The sequence below is a fragment of the Vanellus vanellus genome (genome assembly GCF_965231255.1).
Source record: "Vanellus vanellus genome assembly, chromosome: 17".
Classification (NCBI taxonomy): Eukaryota; Metazoa; Chordata; class Aves; order Charadriiformes; family Charadriidae; genus Vanellus; species Vanellus vanellus.
In genome coordinates, this window is record NC_138922.1 from 6,744,115 (window position 1) to 6,764,315 (window position 20,201).

The 20,201-nt window shown below is 46.0% G+C and overlaps 1 protein-coding gene across 2 annotated transcripts in view; it reads left to right on the forward strand.

The window, feature by feature from the left end:
- Positions 1–20,201, forward strand: part of UBE2O (ubiquitin conjugating enzyme E2 O) — a gene marked incomplete at its 5' end in the record, with an annotated part of 66,828 nt that overhangs the window by 14,952 nt on the left and 31,675 nt on the right. The window contains one exon of one of the 2 annotated variants that reach the window (XM_082492079.1): positions 16,371–16,532. The exons of the other annotated variant lie outside the window; for it this stretch is intronic. Of the gene's footprint in view, positions 1–16,370; positions 16,533–20,201 lie in introns of those variants that run through there. 2 annotated transcript variants of the gene reach the window in all.

Sequence of the window (20,201 nt, forward strand, 5' to 3'; positions counted from 1 at the left end):
ACAATGCTGCCGTGGGACTCGGCTTCTGATGCTGAGGTTTTCTGCAAGAGGAAAATTGCAGTTTGTCTTGATCCATTCAACCCTGAAGTGTTACTTGAACTTTGTGGAGAGGTCTGTGATTGGTGCATGTGATAGAAGAAAAGTAGGATTCAATTGCAAATTTTACTTGCCTTTATCACGAACACGTTCTGAGATGACAAACTCTACCGATCATCACTTATTCTTGACGTAAGAGCAGCAGCTTCTTTTTAGGTTTCATTGGCATCTTTTTTTTTTTTTTTAAGCTACTGTATCAAAATCATCTTTGCTAGATTGAAAGAGCTGGGACTTCTGAATTATAGGCTTTGACTTTTAAAACAACTTCTGATCTTTGGGCTGTTCCTGTTCAAGAGGTGTGTGACATTTAAGTGCTTTAACACTGAGGTGCTTAGAGGCTTCAGGTGGCTGGATGGAGCACTTGACTGGTGAGTGCCTCTTTACAGTTACCATTATTGCTTTATTAAGTGAGCTAGTAAAGGATTGGTAAAAATCTCCAACACCCAAAGCCTGTGGAAGTTATCTCTGTGTTGCCCTGCTTGTGACTGTCAAGCAGGCTTAGTGCTGACGCCTGCGGGTGATGTGATTGTGGGGACAATATCACCCTGGAAAGGTTCTGGAACGTGGCTGTGGCAGAAGACTCAAGCACTGATGGATAAGCATGTACCACGCTGCAGTGTAAATGGTTTTCAGTAATTCCATGTTTGTGTTACCATCTCAGCCTAGGTTGCTGTCCTGACTGAAAGCTAGGAAGAACTCAGAATTTGGGGCTGAAACGACATGTATGCTTTGTTCATGGAAGATGCAAGTGTGGTAAGAATATAGGTGGCGGCTTCATCCTGAGGGGTGCAGAAATCGGGGTGGTAAGAGTTGGAGTTTCCTTTAAATCATTTCACCCAGAAAGGTGGCATCTACCCCTCCCTTGGGTTGAAATTGCAGATTTCTGATAGGAGAACTGTATGGTTGCCTGCTATTCAATTTATAATTTACTAATTATTGCAGTACTTCAATACAAACAATCCATCAGTGCAACCCTTGCAGGCAGGAGATGGTTTCAGAGGTGACTTGTATTTCTGCTGGGACTCTGCCACAAACGGTTTGCATTACTGCGGATGCGGTACACAGAAGGGGACACCCTTCTTGGTACATTTCAGCTTAAATATAAATCTTGGCTTAAGTTTCCCTTAAAATCTGGGGTTAAACTTTGCTTCTAAAACAGGTAAGTGTTCTGCTATGGGCTCTTCATATTTTTAGGTAATTGTGAAAAGTAACTTTATCTTGTTTTGAAGTCTGAATGCTGACAAAAGTAAAGCGATGGGATCGGTTTACGGCATGCTTAGTGTATCCAGTGGCCCTCGAGGATGTCATACAACAGGCTCCATAAAGTCTTCTGAATGGATTTTCAGTGAGATTGGCTATTTCTTGTTGTGTAGAGAGTAACAGCTCTGTGGGCAGGCAGCCCCTCAGGGCTTGAAGCCTTTGGAGAATCTGCTTGTCCTGCCTCCTCCAGTTGCTTGGGCTCCAGGCCAGAAGTGGTTAGTTAATGGTGTTGTACTCCCAGGTTATGCTGCTCTGGCTGAGATTTGAAAACAAAACACTTAAAAATGGCAAGGGAAATGACAGTTCTGCAAAGGGCTGTGTGAGGAGAGGGAGGAAGATGAGCAAACTTCACCTCTTCATCCCTTGCCTCCTTGCTGAGGCTGCCATGCTCTGGTGGAGTACGGTGTGAGAATGCGTGCCTGCACACAGCTGAGTTTGGCATCTTCATTTCATTTCCCCAAGTCTGGCATGTGGGATGGAAAAGTTTGAGAGAAGATGCGATGCTGAACGGCACCAGGATCTTGAGAGGTGCCGGTGCTGCAGCGAGGGAGTAGGATGTGGTAGGAACGGTGCCCGTGGTGGTGGTGGGTCCTGCTCGGGTCTGTCCTGCGGTAGGTAGCCCAGATCTGGATGCGATCCGGCTGCCAGACCTGCCCTGACTGCTGGCTTGGCGTCAGCAAGGCCCTTTTCACCAGTATCCCCCAGCCTGCGTCTCAGTAGAGCCGTGCTTGTGAAGGAAAGGAGTTTATACCCGAACAAAGGAGAGGGCGTGCTTGTTTCCTTCCAGTTGGAGGGAACTTTAAGCCTGATCTCTCCCTAGTTTGTTCTGTTTGGGATGATGTGAACAAAAGGGAAAATCGTGGGGTTTTTTTTTCTTTCATCGATGGCTTTCTTACCACGCCCCTGGTGATCTCATACCTGTTTAAATCTCAGACCTATTTCTGTGCAACATAATCCTTGTCATTTTCTGACAGCTTATTGTATGCACATTCTCTGAACCTCCTGATCTTAACTGCTTAGTATACCAAAGCAGGAGTTATTTTTACTGCTGTCAGTATTGTTGAGCTTTGCAGTGTTGGGCGTATCCCGTTCTGCGTCAGCAAAGCTAACAGCCTTCGGAGGTATCGGGGATCTTTATAGCTGGTGGTGATGGAGAGGGCAGAAAAATGATGTGGGTTAGCTTGTAAAACCTGTTGAGTTTTTATAAATCTCTGAAATTAATACAGGATTGAAAAACAGTGTAAATCTGAAACAATTCCTGATAGGGAGAATGTGTTTGATCAAATCACTGAGTGTTTTCCAAAGGCTGTGGCAGTGAGGTGTGTTATCCTGTCACTGCTTTTTCTAGCCCTCCTCAGTTCCTGCTGCAGCCCCGACCCCCTGGGCTGTTGTCCCCGTAGCCAGATGCCCCGTGGGCAGGCTGTGGCCGTGTCCTGGTGTGCCTGGGGGAACCCTGAGCAGCACAGGCTCCTGCCCTGAGGGATGAGCGTGGCTCCCTGCACACACTTCCCCAGAGCAGCTTTGCAGGAATTCCTTCTCTTCTGAGCCTTCTGTGGTTCCTTTCTGGTTTAGGGGGCGGGAGGTGTTTTTAGGGTGTTAGTTTTTAGCTGGCTCTGCATTAGTAGAGGGGAGAGGCTGTATCCTGGAAGCAGTTTGAAATGACTGCTGTCAACATGGGAGAAGCTTTCGGGGAAACAAGGATAAGGTGTAACCATTACACGCGAGTTGCTGCTCCCGTTTTCTGTTGCAGCCAGTGAGTCTGCTTGTCTATACGTTCTCTTGACTAATGGCTTGTAGGCACATTTTCTCTGGAGACAAGAGTTGAGGTTGCTGACCACCCCAAAGACTTCTCCTGGTTTTGTCTTCCTCCTCAAACCTGATCTTGATGGCAGTTTCACCAGGAGACAACCCCTTGCACAACAAGGTAAAGCAGCCGGCCAGGCTCGTTGGGGCACGTGGAGGCTTTGGTGTTCCTTGACCCCAGTAGGCTCTGGAGCAGAGGGTGCTGGTCAGATCAGGCTGCAGATACTGCCTGCCCTTATTTGAACTTGATGGCTTTTCTACCACTCTCTCCTGGAGCTTCTGTAAGCTGTGTGTTATCTGAAGAGACGTGAGGCTGCTCCATCCATCCCTGCTGAAGTCTGAAAAAATGCTGGAGCTGATTAAACAGGCACAGTCCCTCTGGAGATGGGCCTCCTTCGAGCAAAGGAATGTAGGTCATGGTTAAGTATATAAAATGAAAAAAGACTCCATTGTAATGGCAGCATTTCACCTAGAGAATCCAGTGAGGTCCTCACACTAATGGAAAACCTGTTCTTACATATACACTGTTTAATATCACTCATTAAGCAAACCTAATTAGGTAGCAGCTTCAGTCCTACTAAATGCCATGGCACAGGTGATTCTTAAGGCTTTAGGGCTGGCATCCTGACCAGTGTCTCCTCCTGGCCGCTGTGTTTTCTCCATCCAAATCGGCATTCTCAGCCTTCAGTGCCCAAGGCAAGGGTGAAGGAGGAAAGCAGCGAGGTGTGAGGCACCGTTAAGTGCCTGATAGGATAAAGGTAATGTTGCATATATGGCAGTCTGAGCCAGGCACGTAGCTCCGGGGTGATGAGAAATTAATCCGGACAGATGAATTAAGTGGGATGGAAGCTGGCTCTGTGCGGAGAAGGGGGTGCTCTGTGTTCATTGCTTAAATCTGTTGCAAAGGTGCATGTTGTAACGTGCAGGAGACCTCCTAACGCACACCTGATAAGGGGTGTATCAAAAAAAAAATCTGACAGAAAGACAACGAATGCCTGTCGGCAGGGAGTCTAACGCTGGCGGTTATATTACGCAGATGTTCATGGTTGAGGACCTTTCCCTACAGGGTTCTGCTGCATCAGGTGCTTTCTGGATTTTTTTAGTTTGTGGTAAGAGCAGTGTGTCATTTCATATTCATAGCAAAAGTATCCCTGTTGCTGCGTTCTCTGTATTTTCAACCTACTGTTTAATCTTGACAGTATCTTGAGTCCTTGGGTATATGCGTATACGCAGAGTGTACACCTTCAAATGGCAAAGTGCCGTGTTCTTGGCTTATTACTGTCTACCATTTAATGGCACACCTGATCTTTCATAGCTACCATGTTCAGCCCCTGTGTTAGCTGTGTTTCAGTGGCTGATGACACGGTAGCTTTGCATATGCATAGCCTACAAAGCTGGGGAATCTTTTTCAAGTAAAAATCACTGTTGTAAGCGTAGGAGCGTCCTGGTAGGGGTTGGTCTGACTTGGTTTGAGTTGCTGCTGGAGATTACACGTGCTATTTGGGAGCCTGCCAAACCTGAGGAGTATACAGTGGCAATTAATGAGTAGGGGCAGTTTTAAGGAAGAACCTAGTTTGTATGTTTAATTGGGAAGGACAGGCCATATAAGGCAGCCTGAGGCTTATCAACCCTCGAACCCTTCCCGGAACAAGGCTGGGGCTCAGCACCTCGGAGCGGTTCTGCTTACAGCCGTGCTAATGCTGTTCAGTTCATGCCACGTGGCTTTTCAGTGACTCTGAAATCTGCTGTCCAGTCATTACTTTCCTCAGCCATGGGCCTGCAGCTTTGTCCCCCTTTCAGGGGTTTGCAGGACAGTCCTGGCACAGCCTTTTGGCTGTGCTCCATAGAGGCAGAGTTCAGTTAACCTCCCTTTTGCTGGAAGCAGGGAGGAGGAGGAGGTAGAGCACAGCTCCTGCTATCAGGGGAGCAGAGCGCTCTAAATCATCTTGTGAGGGTACTTTTACAGTGTTTGCCAACCTACTCTAACTGTCTTTATGGCTCAGTGTTTCACTGGGGTTGTGACGGGCTGAAATCTCTCTATTATAACTGAAGTCATTAAAGCAAAGAACATGTTATGTATATGGCACATAACAGAAGAGTCTGGTGTTAAAGCAAAACATGCACTTTCCTACTGTACATGTGCATAGCAATATATCCTCAAAAAAGGTCATTTTGGGAAGCAGGCATCAAGTGAATTACAGTTCCAGGAAATATGGGGCTCCCTGTCAAGGATAACCGGCTTGGTTTAAGAAGGTAAAATGTATTTTACAGACGGGGCTGTCGATTAGTTGTTCACCAGACTGTTTTTATTCTTTGATGTGTAGATGTGAAGGCATCCATGTGTACAGAGCGTACATTTGGAGTCATGCCACTGTAGGGACAGGGATCAGTGGCTTTGTAGTTGATTAGCTGCATCGTTTGTCCTTAGTATTTTTTCTTCTTGATATACCCAAGAGGCTGTTCGCACAGGTACAATGCAAGACAGGGTATTGCATCTGTGCTGGGAATCTAGTGCCTTTCCACAACATGCTCTGAAAGGCAAATCCTTTTTTTAAGGGGGGGGGAGGAGAAAAGCCTCGCCCTGACTAGCTGTGTGTCTTTTTGGAGACAGAACTGCTGACTTCAGGCAAACAGGCTTTTACTGCTTTTTGCTCATGTCTGGAGTGAGCGCTTATTCCTCTAAGGGCATCCTCAGCAGAACTACTCACATCCAGTCAGGTTACACCTGAGAGAGATCCATGGAGGCAGTGAAGATGCTTAAGGAGAAAGACCTCAGCTCGTCTCAGACCTTAGGCTGAGCTGGCAGGTCTGAAGGAGGGGTGGGAGGGATAGGAGGGGGATAAATGCACTTTATAAGTGTGCAATATTTGACAGAGCTGCTGAGTCAAAAGTGACATCCCCCAATGCCGTTTTAGCATCTTTTCCAGCCAGATCTGCACTGAAATATCTTGCAGGTGATGTTACTATCTGATGTTTGTCATATTAGGCCAGGAAGAGAGTAGAAACATGTGCCCGTGTTCCTGCTGAAGGTGTACAAGTTCAGAGAAGGCATTTTAAAAAACCTGCTAGGAGCAGCCTGCTCATCTATATGCAGAGGTGAGGGATGCAGCAAAGCAGTCCTTAAAACAGTTTTAAACCCCAGTTAGGAAAATTCTAAGCCTTTAGTCTTTGACATTTATGGGAAGATAGTCAGCTCTGAGGTGAGTTCTGTTAACAGCCAGTCTCCCCTTGCTTGCCTGTAAGAAGTGACCTTTTAGAAATGTTTTTAGTGAAGGGGCAGTTCCAGGTTTCTCTGAGACTCTCCTCTCGGTAAAAATTGAAGGTTTTCATGGCTTCCTGGTTGGCCTGGAAGGGTGTTACTCCACTGGGGGCTCTTCTGATACTGGGTCTCCCAAACACCTAAGCTATTCTTGAAAACTGGATTTGAGCATCTTGGGAAGTGTTTGGGTTTTTTTTTTTTTCCCCCCCAGTAATTTGTGATTGCTGTACAGCTGTTGCACTGTGGTGTGCTGTAGAGCACGTGTGGCCTTGAGGAGCATAAAAATGTGCTCCTGCAAGTTTACTGTTGTCTGTATGCGATGTCCAGAGGAAAACCAGGCTGGCAAGGATTAATGCAGATATAAAGAATTTTGCCCTTAAAACCTGTGTGGAGTTTCCATTCTCACCCTCCCTCTGTGTACTTCATGCAAAACCAGGGAACATCTGGCTTTATTGCTCCTCTGGTTTCTATACCATTGCTGTGTTTACTTGTACCAGCGGCTCAGTGACTTCTGTGAGCCATCTACATGTGTGCTTTTTGGTTGTTAGGTTGCAAAGGAAGGGACAGGGCAAGAAAAGAAGACTCCCCGAGCTATAATCTTGAATTGTTAGCACATCAAATGTGCTGCTGAATAACTGAATGGATACCTGTGGAGTAATGCAGAGAGGAGAGCAGTGTTTCCATGCAGATGTTGGATGTTCTGCTGGGCAAATGCTGTGTTGTCTTAGGTGACCGGCACAAGTCTGGAGAGCTTATGATAAATGGTTTAGAAGTCAGCCTAGAAAACATCTGAAGGGAAGAATGATATAGTAGTGTTGTATGATCGCATTGATGGGTTTTAAATATGATGTTGAAAGCTTTCTTTGTGCTCTGGTTGAGATGGTAAGGAAGAAAAAGTCAGTCCGCTAGACTTACCTGTGTAAGGGGGGTGAAACAATGCTTTGCTGCAGGAGTATTAAGTCTGACTTAATGTAAGTGTAAAGGGCTTTTACACTTCTGTCCCCATTGCATCATTGCTGTCACCAGCCCTGGTGAGATTTTCTAGGAGTGATTGAAAGGAATTGAAGGCTGGTAGCTTTTGTATTACAGGATGCACACACAGGAGGCAGTGAATTAAACCTGCGCTGGCTGGGAGCTGTGTTAGTCTTCCCCCAACCATTCCGCGAGTGGTGAACTCACCCCTCGAATAAAAAGGCATGTAACAGTGCAGGGGTTGCAGAAATTCGGTCGTTAAATAACTGAGCTTCTGTAGCCTGGTGTATGGATTCACTGGGGGCTGTTCCTTCTTTTTGTAATGGCCAATACAGTGTTTATGTATGGGGGGGATAATTGAAACTCTTTCAGTGAATAGAAAATGCAGCTGAGGTTTTTTGGGCAGTGATGCAATTGTGCTGCATTGTCCCAGTAGCATTCACACACTCTCGTCTGCAGTGTGAGCTGGGGGAGTGGCTTTGCTGTTTATCAGAAATAAATGCATGCACGGGGTACCCACGCTGTCACTGAATTTTGGGTGGATTCTCTGTAGCATTCCAGAGGTTGCTTGAACTAGTTGTAAAGGCTTTGATTTTTATTTTTTAAACCAGTGTCTGATGTAACTGGGGATACAGCTGGTTTAGAGGGTATGTTATTTAACAGGAAGCCTTTGCAGAATGCTTGTTATGTCTTGCAGCTAGCGTTAGCCATTGTACCTCTTAAAAGAGCGCCTGCCTTCCCTCTGTGCAAGGAGGGACTGCAGAGATGCCCCTAGACCCCTGCCCTGGCTGTGCCCTGATGAGGAGGCAGTGATGCTGGTTTCCTTCTGAGCTAAATTGCAGTTTCTCCCGAGCACACCATGGAAGCTGCCCTCCTCTCCAGCCTGAGCATCCTGTATTTCCCAGCTAAGCTAGCAAATTTGCTGAGGTCCTGATCCGCTTCATTGAATCCACTGCTCTGCCTCTTCTCGGGCTTCAGACAGCCCGTCTGCCCGTGCAGCATTCCTCATGGAGCAGAGCGCTACGGCACTGCAGTGTGTTTGGGGAGTGTGTTCTGCATGTGAGATCAACCAGGAATATTTCTCCAGGGGGATGCTCTCATTTCAGAGCAGGCACGAAACTCGGCGAAGCTACAAGAGAGACCGGTCAGCCCCATGCGCTCGCTGCCCGGGACTGACTTGGGTGTGTAGCATGACACAGCATATGCCATTCTTTTAGCTAGAGCTATTTATACATCGCTTTTCGGTGTTAATTTGTCTCCTCTAGGAGATTCTGTACTTGATAAAATAATCCCGCTTAAGTTTATTAAATTTGCTATGGTTTCTAAAATATAGATGAGCATTTTGGCTTTGTGGCAGTGCTGTAGCTCTGGGTCCAAACATGGCTGAATGAGGCAGTCTCATCGTTAAGGTATGTCTGGATTCAGTCCCCTAAAGCGATTTGACCTGCAGGCTGGACTTGCATTGGGTCTCATGTGTGAACCAAAACTGACGTGCTAGGGATTTAAGGATAATAGGCTAATACCTTCCCGCTCTCCTAGGAGAGAAAATTGCAGCAATTGTGGAACGTTACTGTCTGTGTTTGGGGGAAGGGACTCCTGTGCGGGTGGTAGTGGAGGCTCTGGGTGAAAGAAAGGGAAAGAAGAGTGGGTTGTATTACACTAACCAACCTGTGTCAACCTCCTACGTTCGGGTGTCGCTTGGCTGACATCCTATCAAAGAGCTCCGGCTGTGTCCAGAATTTTAAGCAGCTTTATAAATAGTGTTGCTCAAACTGCCTGTGTGTGCAGAGACTGTGAAGGACTCGGGTAGACCAAAATATTATTGGTTTAATTTTTGAACCGGTCCAAAAACTGGAGCGAGAAGGAGTAGAAGCCTGGAGTGTAGAAACACCCATGGGTTATCTTCCTCTGCAATGCAAAGCACGCATCTGGGGAGGGCTGTTAGAGAGGCATCGCTGGAGACTGCAGGCTGTGAGACTCGCAAAGCACGAATATATGAATCTTGTTAAGGCATCTTAAACCATCCTTTCTCTCCTGCTTGCCTGTCGCCTTAAAGCTGCTTGCAGGTTTTGCTGTCTCTGAATAATTGTGAACAATTAGAAGCTAATTTAAATGGCTGGGTTGTATTCGCAGCAGCAGCATATGAGCTAACCAGCTGGAAAGCAGACACGGTGATTTTTTTGTTGATATGTCTCTCTCTTGTTGTTCCCTGGCAATTTTTGCAAGGTGGATTTTTGCTGCGGGCGAATAATGAGTTCCTCCTGCACACTGCTGACCAGATTGCAAGGGGAGAGGGGATGCTTCCTTCCCTCACACAGTTACCGCCAGCCCAGCAGAGTCCAGTTTTTGGCTTAGCAGAAGAGCCCTCCCTGCTTTATTCCAGGAATGGAACAAAGGAATATATCTCATGGATATACTCTTTATTCCCACTCCCAAAGATGTGGAAAGGTGCGGTGCACTTGTTGTGCCTCAGGAGTTAATTGGTCAGCAATAGTCACACAGATTTCCTTGCAGTATCCTTTTCTTCCTCTGGAAAGGCAGATGGAGGTTCGAGCAGCCCCACTCTCTCCTCCAGGCCTGGCAGTGTGCCCCAAATGCCACTCAGAGTGGTGAGTGACTCATTCTACAGATGGCAACCCCAGCACGGTCCGGCAAGAAGGTGGAAAACCTGTTGCATAATGACTGCCCTCTCCTTCCCAAGGCAACAATCTGGGGAATCCTTTTGCTTCAGGTAAATGAAAGAGCTACTGGACAGGCTCTTTGTGCACACAAGGAAGAACACAGCTTAACTGGCAAGCTAAAGCAGCGGGCTGTTGGGAATCCCAGGAATGGTGGCTGAAATGGGCTTCTACTCTCTCCCTGTCCACACCGGTTGGTGTTAGTATCAAGGTGAGCTGCTCCTTAGGGGAGTCTCTTCTACCACTCGAATGCATCTCACTTAGACCTTGTTAGATACTGCCAAAAAGACCAGCACAACAATTGCTTTCACCCTGGATGGTCAGGTGTTCACCAGGGTTTCCACAGCCATCCCCTTAGGTCCTGTTTGAACCGGGCATCTCTCAACAAGCTGGGCTTGAGTGTCTGTAGAGGTGCTGTGCTCCTCAACAGCTGTTTTCTTGGTGGGGATTGCCAGCTCTGACCTGTGTTTCAGATGAGGCTTTACCGAGGGAGTGTTGAGACAGCCTGTTTGTGAGAAGTGTTGGCTGATGTGTAGGCAAAATGTTGTCTGCTTCTCTGCTTACTGCTCCCAACCTTCTCCTGTGTCTTTAACCGCAGTCTCCTGTGGGTTTTTTCAGGTAACAGTGCCATCTGGTGCTAGAGCACTGCTCTCTATCAAGCTTTTCTCAAATTCTTAGGCAGAGATAGGACAGTATTGCTTCTAATCAGCTGTCTTGCTGTAAGAAAATGGGGGGCGGAGAGGGGGTGCCCTGTAATAATCTGTGCTGTTGGGACATTGCACTTGGAGCAGATGCTTGTCTTGTCCTTTCTATTAAGCAACTGATTTTCCTAGAACTGCTATACCCAGAAGACTGGGTACATGAACTGAGAAGTATAAACACTGAGAAAGGGGATAATGTCTTTTACTATAAACTGCTGCTGAGAAGAGAAATCCTACGTTTACATTAAATCCTGTAATCGGGGACATCTCTAAAAGATTCCCCATAGGACTCTAAATGGCTTACTGCTAGACTTACTAGTCAGTAAATCTTCTCTTACAAGATCTTTCCATATTTTGTAGTCATAGCCATGTATTTTTAAACTTTAGCCTTCCCTGTCTTTATGCTGAGCATCATTATCATGTTTGTTCTTTCTGAATTGTTTTTCGGGTCTCCTCTAAGGTTTTGTAGACCTTTTTTGCACACATGGGGATTGATTTGCGTTCCCAGGTGGAAAGACCTGGTTACTGGTTGGTGTGAGTGAGTATATGGGATGTGACCCTGTTTGAACAAATAACCCAGCAGCACTTGATGACAAGGTTGGACAGTCTAACTTTTCTGTAACTCTTTTCCCAATGAAGATCGTTCTTGCCTGTTGAGTCTAGAAAGCTCAGGAAGCTTTTAGAGGCCCTCTTCCTTCAAGCCAGAGCTGGCACAACAGGTCCCAGGTTGTCTTTGCTGCTTTATCCCTTCTTCAGGCATCTAACCCAGGCTCGCAAGCGAGTAGGTTCCCTGTTGCCGCATCCCTTTTGTGGTGAGTGGTGGCGCTCAACTTTGAAGACACATGAGATAGAAATGTGAGACTAAGGATGCCAAAAAGCTGAGAGTTGCTGTTGCTGGTTGTAGGTGGGATTCGCCTTCCAAGTGAAGTGGATTGTGCAGCTGTCCTTGTCCTACTGCCAGGGTCCTCCTCTCTCCCAACTGTGTTGCTCCCTCTGCTGGAAATACTCCCAAACCTACTTCTTTTCCTTTAAATAATAACCTAGTAATGTGCCTGTCGTCTTGTCTTCCTTCCCTTGAATTACTGCCTTGTACTTTGTCTTCATTTTCAGATTGGTGTGTTCACCAGGCCAGGGGATCTGCCTTGCGGTGGTTTCCAAAATGTCATGTAAATTTGCAGAACTACAGAAGTGATTTGTTGCCAGTATAATAAATAATGCTTGACAGACTTGGACAAGGGAAAACCGAGTAAAAGATTTACTTTTGCTAAGCAAAAGATTTATGTTAAAGCCAGATTCCTCTGCTCCAAAGTATGGCATTTACCCACATTATAATTAAACTGAATTTTTGTTGCATTCAATGATTTGTTCAGAATTTTTAGCCAGATTCCACTTCTTGGAAGAGGAAAGTAGAGCCTTTCAGTGTCTTTCTGACAGAAGGTTCGAAGGTGATATTTGCTGGGAGGGGGCGAAGATGCCGCAGCATATGGCTGCGGCTGAAGGACCAGAACTGTGCTACGGAAGGAGTTTTGTACCTACTACCCAACAGGTAGGGCGATTAGAAATGTGGACAGTGACAAAAGTAGCTACAAGTCCATTGCAGGTAGATGTGTAGATAGTGGAGGTTCAGGGAGCTTCAGCCTGAAGTTGGAAGGAACTCAACCGAGTGGCACAACTTCAGGTTTCTGTATCTCCATAATATGTCATAAAGACAAATTAAAGAGCTGTCAGTTTGTCTTAGGAGAGCTGCATGTCCCCGGGGAGGCTCACTCTGTTGGGAGATTATAAGAAGTAATGACACAGTTGGGTTTTGAAGCTGCCTGTATAACAAGCCTTCCTGCACTGCTGGTGGCGTTGAAAGGAAACTGAAAGGAAACGGCAATGCGGAGCTGATGATTTGATTCTCGTTTTTCAGATTGCCTGATCTCCTGTGGGTGTTGCAGAGCATTCCCTCCTCTGCTGCCTTCTGTGCCGTCACCTGCCGGGTGTTTCCTAAATGACTCTTTAGAAGATTGCAGGTACTGCCTGCCTCTGGCAGGCCAGTAAACAATCGGTGTGTAATTTGATAAAAAAAAAATCATGTCCCCTTAGTACAGGGGTTTTAAAGCTGTTACAGACATTCGGCTGGTGACAGGCAAGTTTATTTTAGAGCAGCTTGTGCTGGCCTGAGGCTGGAAGCTGTGTGTTCATCCCTACCAGCTATGGGGTCGTCTTGAGCTAAATTAGGAAATCCTACTTGTAAGTCGTGCCTTTTGCTTGTTTGCTGAAAAAGTGTTAGGTCCACGCTGTGCAATTAAATCCCCGGTAGTTTGCTGGTGACAGGCGCTACTTGGGGTAGGCTTAGTGGTGATTCATAGTTTGTGCTGGTAGTTGTGAATGTGCTGAATGGCAGACGAAGGGCGGACTCAGATCTGCTACTTGCACGAACAAAAGAATTGTAATACGTTATGGGTTGACTGCCTGCAGGTAGTGCCGCACGCGGTGCGGAGCTGCCGTGCTTTCGTCTCAGCTTCTGTGAAGTCCTTTAAAGCATTTATTTCAGTTTTGGGCAGCGTTTTAGCACCTCCCTACCTACCCCTGTTCCGTTCTTCCTGCTGCTGAAGTTAATCAACCTGACCTTTTGCAGAGTGGTGTTTTGCAGTGCCCGGAACAGCCTCACGAGCAAGCTTTTGGACTCTTGCACTGAATATAGGAAACAAAGATCCTGCTCGCTGTCCTGCCCCTGCTTTGACCATTTCAAATGGGGAACTGCATGTTCCCGAGTCACTCAAGGTTTTTAAGAGTTAGTTTAATACAGGCCATTTTGAACAATTTTTTTTTTTTAATCTCCTGATGCAATTCCTAAGTAACTCTAATTATTTTCTCCTTTTGTAATAAATGGAGTGCTTTGAGGTGACAAGTGATATCACAATGTTACGAAAATGCAGAATGATGTTCAAAAGCAAAATGGCTACAAACCTAAATGCACCTGAAGACATTATTTATGTGGCAGAGTGGTGACAGACCCTGTTCAGTACTAGGGTGTTGGGAACCAAATACCACTCTGACATCTACTACTTGATCAGGCAGAAGCATAGACCTTGTCCCAGAGGGGCACAGTTCTTCTGCAAGTAATGCAGGAGTCTCTACAACCTCCTGTCTCAAACAGATTTTGAACTTTTTGTCTGGAATAGCAGCAGACTGCCCATGCTTTCCACATAGCAGTAGCCAGGAGCTGTCACGAGTGGAACTTCTGTGCCAAGACTTATTCTTGTAGTTTTGCAGCTGCACCCCTCAAGGGTTGTTTTTAAACCCCTCTGTATTGTCTAGCTCATTGTTCAGCTCTTCTGGGTAGTAGAATTTTGGTCCTCAGGAGTCTTAAGTTTCTTGTAGTCTTTCTTCTGCCCCATTCTCCCGTCTTCCTTCCCCATAAAACCCAGTGTGGTTGGAAACCTCCATTGTGAATCAACATGTGCCGCTTCAGATGTCATGAACCAAATCGGAGCTTCCATGGGATTCTCTGCTTTTGCTGCTTTATCCTTTCTCCTCTTACTTTTTAGACAGCTCGTGTGCCGTGCAATATGATCAATGTAACAGAAGTCTTTCAAGGGAAGTGAACTTTGCATGTGGAACATGTTTTTCCCGAGAGTAGTATGTGATGCCACTGGTAATGTTTTGATACTGAAATGATATTAAAAATATCTTGGCTTCAGATCTTCTGGGTCTTTAAATTTCTGAACCCTTGTCATCGGTGTACCCATGCTATATTTGGACAGCTGACTTGCTATTTTAAACACCTCATTTGGAGTTAAATAAAAACAGCTTGTGTTGAGATGATTGCTACACTACTGTTTTAGCTGAAGTGCATTTGGGTGTGTAATCAGACCCTAGAGTTAAAAAAATAAAATAATAGAAATTGCAGGATACTGACTTGGGTTGGCTGCTGCTGTTGAGCTGCTCCAGGTGGTGGCTGGCCATAGCATCAGTGGGCACTGTTTTGTCTTCTCTTAGTGCCCAGGACTGGAGCTGGTGGTGGGCCTGAATGGAGCTGCTTCATGTAGGAAGGAAGCTTCCCCTTAACCTCCAGTAAGAAACCTGCAGTGGTCCCAGTCACAAACCAGTGCCATCTGGTGTAGGTTTCTGAAACACGTCTTCATCTTTGGAGGAAAGGACCTAATAGGTTTCAGGTTTAGAAACCAGGTATGGAAATATGGTCCACCATGTCCCGCTTCGTGGAAATGCGGTGTACCATGTCCTGCTTCATGTGGACTTCAGGTGCTGAGATGTCGGGTCATTCAAAAGACCTGTCAGTTGAATAAAGCAAGGTTATATCTTTTCACAGCATTGGGCACTTTGATTTAGCTTTAATTGATTATGGAGCATCCTCTGGATGTGTTCTGGGGTTTACAGAGCTCTGCGGTGCCTTGTTACCTGCTGCTGCAAGTAGACTGCCTTCCCTATAGTTTGCTCTTAACCTGTTTTTTCTTTTTCCTCTAAGCATTGATGCTATAAATTTCCTGAGAACTTCCAAGCTAACACAGAGGTGCTGTCCCTTCAAAACAAAAATACTAACGTGGGGATTGTAGAACACTGGCAGTCAGAGTTGGTGACCTGGAGGGATGTCCCAGGGAAGGGATTAACTTTTAACTCCAGAACAGATTCTGCCAGTTGACTTCCCGGGAGCACTCTCCAGTGCAGTTTAAAACAACCTTGATATGTGTGAGGTTAAAATCCGAACTGTTAAACTTGGACAGAAATCAGATATCTAGTTATCTCTCCTCTGTTACAGCATTTGTCCACTGGCACAGAAAAGACAAAAGTGTGACACGTTTTCCACGTGTGATACCTAGGCTTGACTAAAAAGGAGACCACAGAACGGTAATAGATCCAAAAAGCATTATTTATTATTTTTCCCTTCACGCTTTCTTTTAGTCCCACTGAAAGAACTCACGGTCCCTATTACAAGACAGGTTTTATCAAATTGCAAGTATGAATAGTGGCAGCAGGTCTGCGCAGGTCAACGCCTGGCTTCCCTGCCCTCGTGTGGTGACCGCTGCTAGCCAAGTCCTTGTGTAACTCGAGTGCCGGAAGCAACTTCCATAATAGGTAGTTCACTTCTGACTCTAAGTTGGATAAACATCTCAACCATCATATAGCAGTTCAGGTAAATGTGTAGAGTTTCATCTCCAGCATTGTGCTTTCCACCATGGTGGGGTTTTTTTGCGGTGTGTTGTATTCCCATTTTTATAAGCGGTTACCAGGGGAGGGCGGGTGTGTGTTCTCCTCCATCCCTATGTGCTTATTCCAAGAGGTCTTGTTTTGGAGGATTTTGGAATGCATCTGGAACAGAAATTGATATTCTCCTCACCAGTGGTTGCGTTGGAGGTAGAGGCTGATCGTACCAGCACCCTTGAGCAAATCCTGTTCTTTATTGGTCAGACATTGCAGTTACATGAGACAGCACTGACCGAGCGTGAACTTCAGTAGTTTAAGTTGGTGTTGGCAAGCTTTACGCTGGATCAGGTGTCAGCTTCCCCAGCCAGGGTGCACTCTGCATTGCTTGAGTAGCTGAGCAGAAATGCAGTTGTAAAACCACGGCTGATCCAGGTGGAAGGTGTGCTCCCAAGTCCATGTGTCACCGGGTGTTGAAGATCAAGGAACTGTGATCTGTGAAGTTCAGCCTTGGGCGATGATGAGTCATGGTGACAAGGTCTCCTGTCCTTCCTGGTGTCCAAGCGTGGGTTGAACCTGCAAGGTCCACTGAGTAGCCACCTCCTCTGGAAGCTGGTAAGGGCGCCTGCACAGAAGGTGCGTGCTGGCGTATTTGAGACTGAACAGCCAACGACTGTGTGTAGATGTACTCAGCCTTTAAAGCAATGGTTCCCTTCTGTGTTTAAGTGTGTCCCCCACCTTCTGTTCTTGGGTTGTTCGGAGCAGGGGACAGTTTGTTTGTAATTCTCTCCTGTGACAACATTGCCCTCTTGGAGTGAAGTGTGGCAGTAGCAAAACAAAATGCTGTTGTTTGCAGGCGGAATTACCTTCTTTTATTTCTCCTAAAGTAAAATATTGAGATTCCTGCCCCGTGCAGAAAAGAGGCTGTATGGGAGTAGGAAAGGAAGACGTGTGCTGGCGGTGTGTATGTGTTGTCTTTTCCCCATTGTTGGATAGAACATTGCCGGGGCTGACACTGGTAGCTGGAGCCTGTGGTTTTGTCCACTGTTGGGTACCATTGATGTTACAAGCAAACCCAAGCAGCTAATTAGTGCTTTTAAATATGCAGGTAGCGACGAGGGATTTGTGCCACTACTGAGTACTTCCAGTACTGGTTTTGTTTGGAGACACACCAACCAGGGCTAGTTGTCCCCCTATCAATCTCGGCAACTCCTCTGTTATTTGTCACTGAACTTCAGAAATGGTTGCTGCTTCTTTACCTGCCACAATACTTGGCACCGGTGGCTAGTCCGAATCATCAAAATAAATTGCTCTGGTTTTGATCTCTTGTCAAAAGGTAGCTGTGGGCGAGGAAAATTCTCCCATTCGCTTTATGGAGTTGAGAGGTTAAACCCAGAGGGTCACAGAGTGAGTTTAGCCCACCCTGCCCAAGGATGCTTACACCTAGCTGCTGAATTGTTTGCTAAAGTGAGGATCCAGTTTGCTGTCCCGGACATGTCTCTCCACCTCTGCAGTTAGTTTAAAAACAAACAAACAAACAAAACCCCCAAGGATTTGCCTTCAAATGACAAGTTTCTCATAAGAATTTAGGCAAGTGGTTTGAAGCAATAAGCTAGCAAGTCTTAACGAGTTAATGCTCAGCTGCTAGGCAGGAAGGTCTGGCCTTCTATCCTAGCCTGTCCAGTTCCTGGTGGAAGCTGTGATGGCCATTTTGAGGTGAGGTGACTCAGAGGAGAAGGGGGAATGTGCTGTTGTTGGTGCTTGTTCTTGATGCAAAAATCAAAATTTCTGTACCCCTCCTGCTGTGTTGGTATGAGAGCATCATCATCAGACCTAGTGAAGTGTCAGATGTTCTCCGAGTTGCACCTGGTGCCTTTTGACGAGTAGATCTGCTGTGGAGCTCAGGCATTGATTCAGTGCTGAGCACCGAGGCAGCATCTGAATAGTGGAGGAAATAAATGGGTGCCAGAGCTATTCTGCCACTTCTTTTTGCAGTCAGTGCACAAACCAACGTAACTGACTGCTGGTGGGTTGTCCCTTTTTACCTGGGTTAAATGTTTGTGGAGTGCTGAGTGGCTTTGGTTTGCCTTATTTAACATACGTAAATGTGAATTTACTTTTTAAAAAGGTGACGTGAAACATGCCTCGCATTTGAGGTGTTTGGAGGGTGTTGAGCCCAGCTTGGCATACAGGAGCGCAGGACTAGCTGAGAGCATCTCTGGGAACCGGGTATTCCTCGTTCTTGGGGCTATTATCAAGGCGCGTGGCAAGAATGCAAAACTAGTCGTGTTAATACTGACTTTCGCAGAGCTAAATATAGCAACGGAGCTGTAAGTACCTATTTTAAAAGTGCTTCTCCAATATTGAGTTCCCTCGCTGCTGAGTGAGGGGGCTGACCTTCGGCTGACGATTGCATCGCGGGAGAACCGGAATGACTGAACTGTCGTGTGTTCATCACCAGCCCTTCTGGCTTCCTCTGGTTGGGTTTCTGCTGGGTTTTGCAGTCTTTTGTGTGATGACAGACCTGCTAAGTATTTATTGTTGATGCTGGCATTCTGCCTACTACTTGGCTTGCTTATCCTAGCAACTGGGGCAGGTGGGTCTGGCACATGAAGCTGAAAATAGTTGTGCTGCCTTTAAAAATCGAGAAACCTGAAAATAGGTTAAATGTAGTCCCCCTGTGGAGAAAGTTTTATGCCTTGCTTTGGGAAGAATTTGTGTGATTGTGGTGTTCAGGAAGGATCACAAAATAGGAAAGCTACTCCTTTACAACTTTTAGGATTCACGAGAGTCGACTAACACAAATATTGCCGCTGCCAGGTAGCATCGGACCATCTTGTCAGTCTGGGTTCTTCAGGTACTGTTTAATACGGAACAGAGCAGTATGGCTCAACGGTATGTTGAAACATAATGCATCAATTTAAACACCACGTGTCAGAGAATAAATTGCTGTAATGCATGTTGAAATGAAAGTATCATTGTATGCTTGGAGATGTGCAGCAAGAGAACTCCAGTTATAATACCCAAACTGCTGCTCATGCGTGAGTACTTACTGGAATGTGAACATTGATGCCTGATTCTGGATGTTAAGAAGCTATCTATACACTACTTATTTTAACAATTTTAGAAAGCTGTATAAAAATTGATGTCTATCTATATACCGCAGTGGGATGTGGGAGGCTACGAAAACACTTCCACGATCTGGAAATGGGCTGTGGGAAGCTTCAGGTTTCCCACTCCGGTGGAGTTCTGACTCCTGAAGTTGTGTCTAAAAGCCTCGCTGGCTGGCTCTCTTCCTCTCTTACTGAAACACGCAATCAAGAAGGCAATAAATACTCAGGTGCTTTGGTTTGATTCCGGATCCTGTCCTTGAACTATAGATTTATGTCTAATTTAGTAAAACAGGCTGTAAGCCAAGGCGTGGGTTAGGATGAGATGCTGACAAAGCACTGTGGATTTTGGGCTGGGGATCAACAAGGAAAAGCAACGAATGCGGCAGTAGTGGAGATGTGGATTCTGAAGGTATGATGTGAAAGAGGCTCTGTCCCTGATACTGTGTCCACGTGATGTGTAATTAGTGTATTTGCAGGGCTCAGAATGATGTACCAATGCAAATATGTTCTTGACCGCTGAAATGCAGATGAGACTTCTCCCTGTTCACCAGAAGGAAATCTTAACTGAGTTACTGTGAGGCTGAGCAAGCCTGAAACTGGAGTTCGGTGTAGTGGCCTCCCTGTTAGTATGCTTAGGACATTATCCCTCGTGTAACATTTTAGTATTAGTGTATTCGATGGCAACCGCATTTTGTTGTTTTGAGCCTGTTGATAATGCTTAATGAAATAGCCTGCAAGTAGTCTTGAGATCACTGAAACAGCTTGATGAAGGACCTCTTTTGGAAGGGCATCACTTGGTTAACTGACCAGTAATCACTGGAGATTCATCAAGTGATCCCTCCCCTTACCAGTAATGACTCCCAGTGCCCACAACTCTGCATGAACTAATGTAGAATGTAACGATGGTCCGACCGCATCTTTTGTTGCCAGCAAGTGCTTTAGCAGGAGCTGGAGTTTGAGCAGTGCTTTGACTTTATCCATACTCTTATCAACGTTTTGTGTTGCCTGCATGGACCTGGGGGCTAATAAGTGCAGCGACAGCTGTTTCTTTTCCTTTTTTTTTTCCAAGGCAAGTGCTTGTTACAGTGAATTTGGTACCAGTTCCCCTGCCAGCTAAGACTTGTCACTGTACGGTACCTTGCTTAAAATGTTCCAGCCAAACAGGAATTCC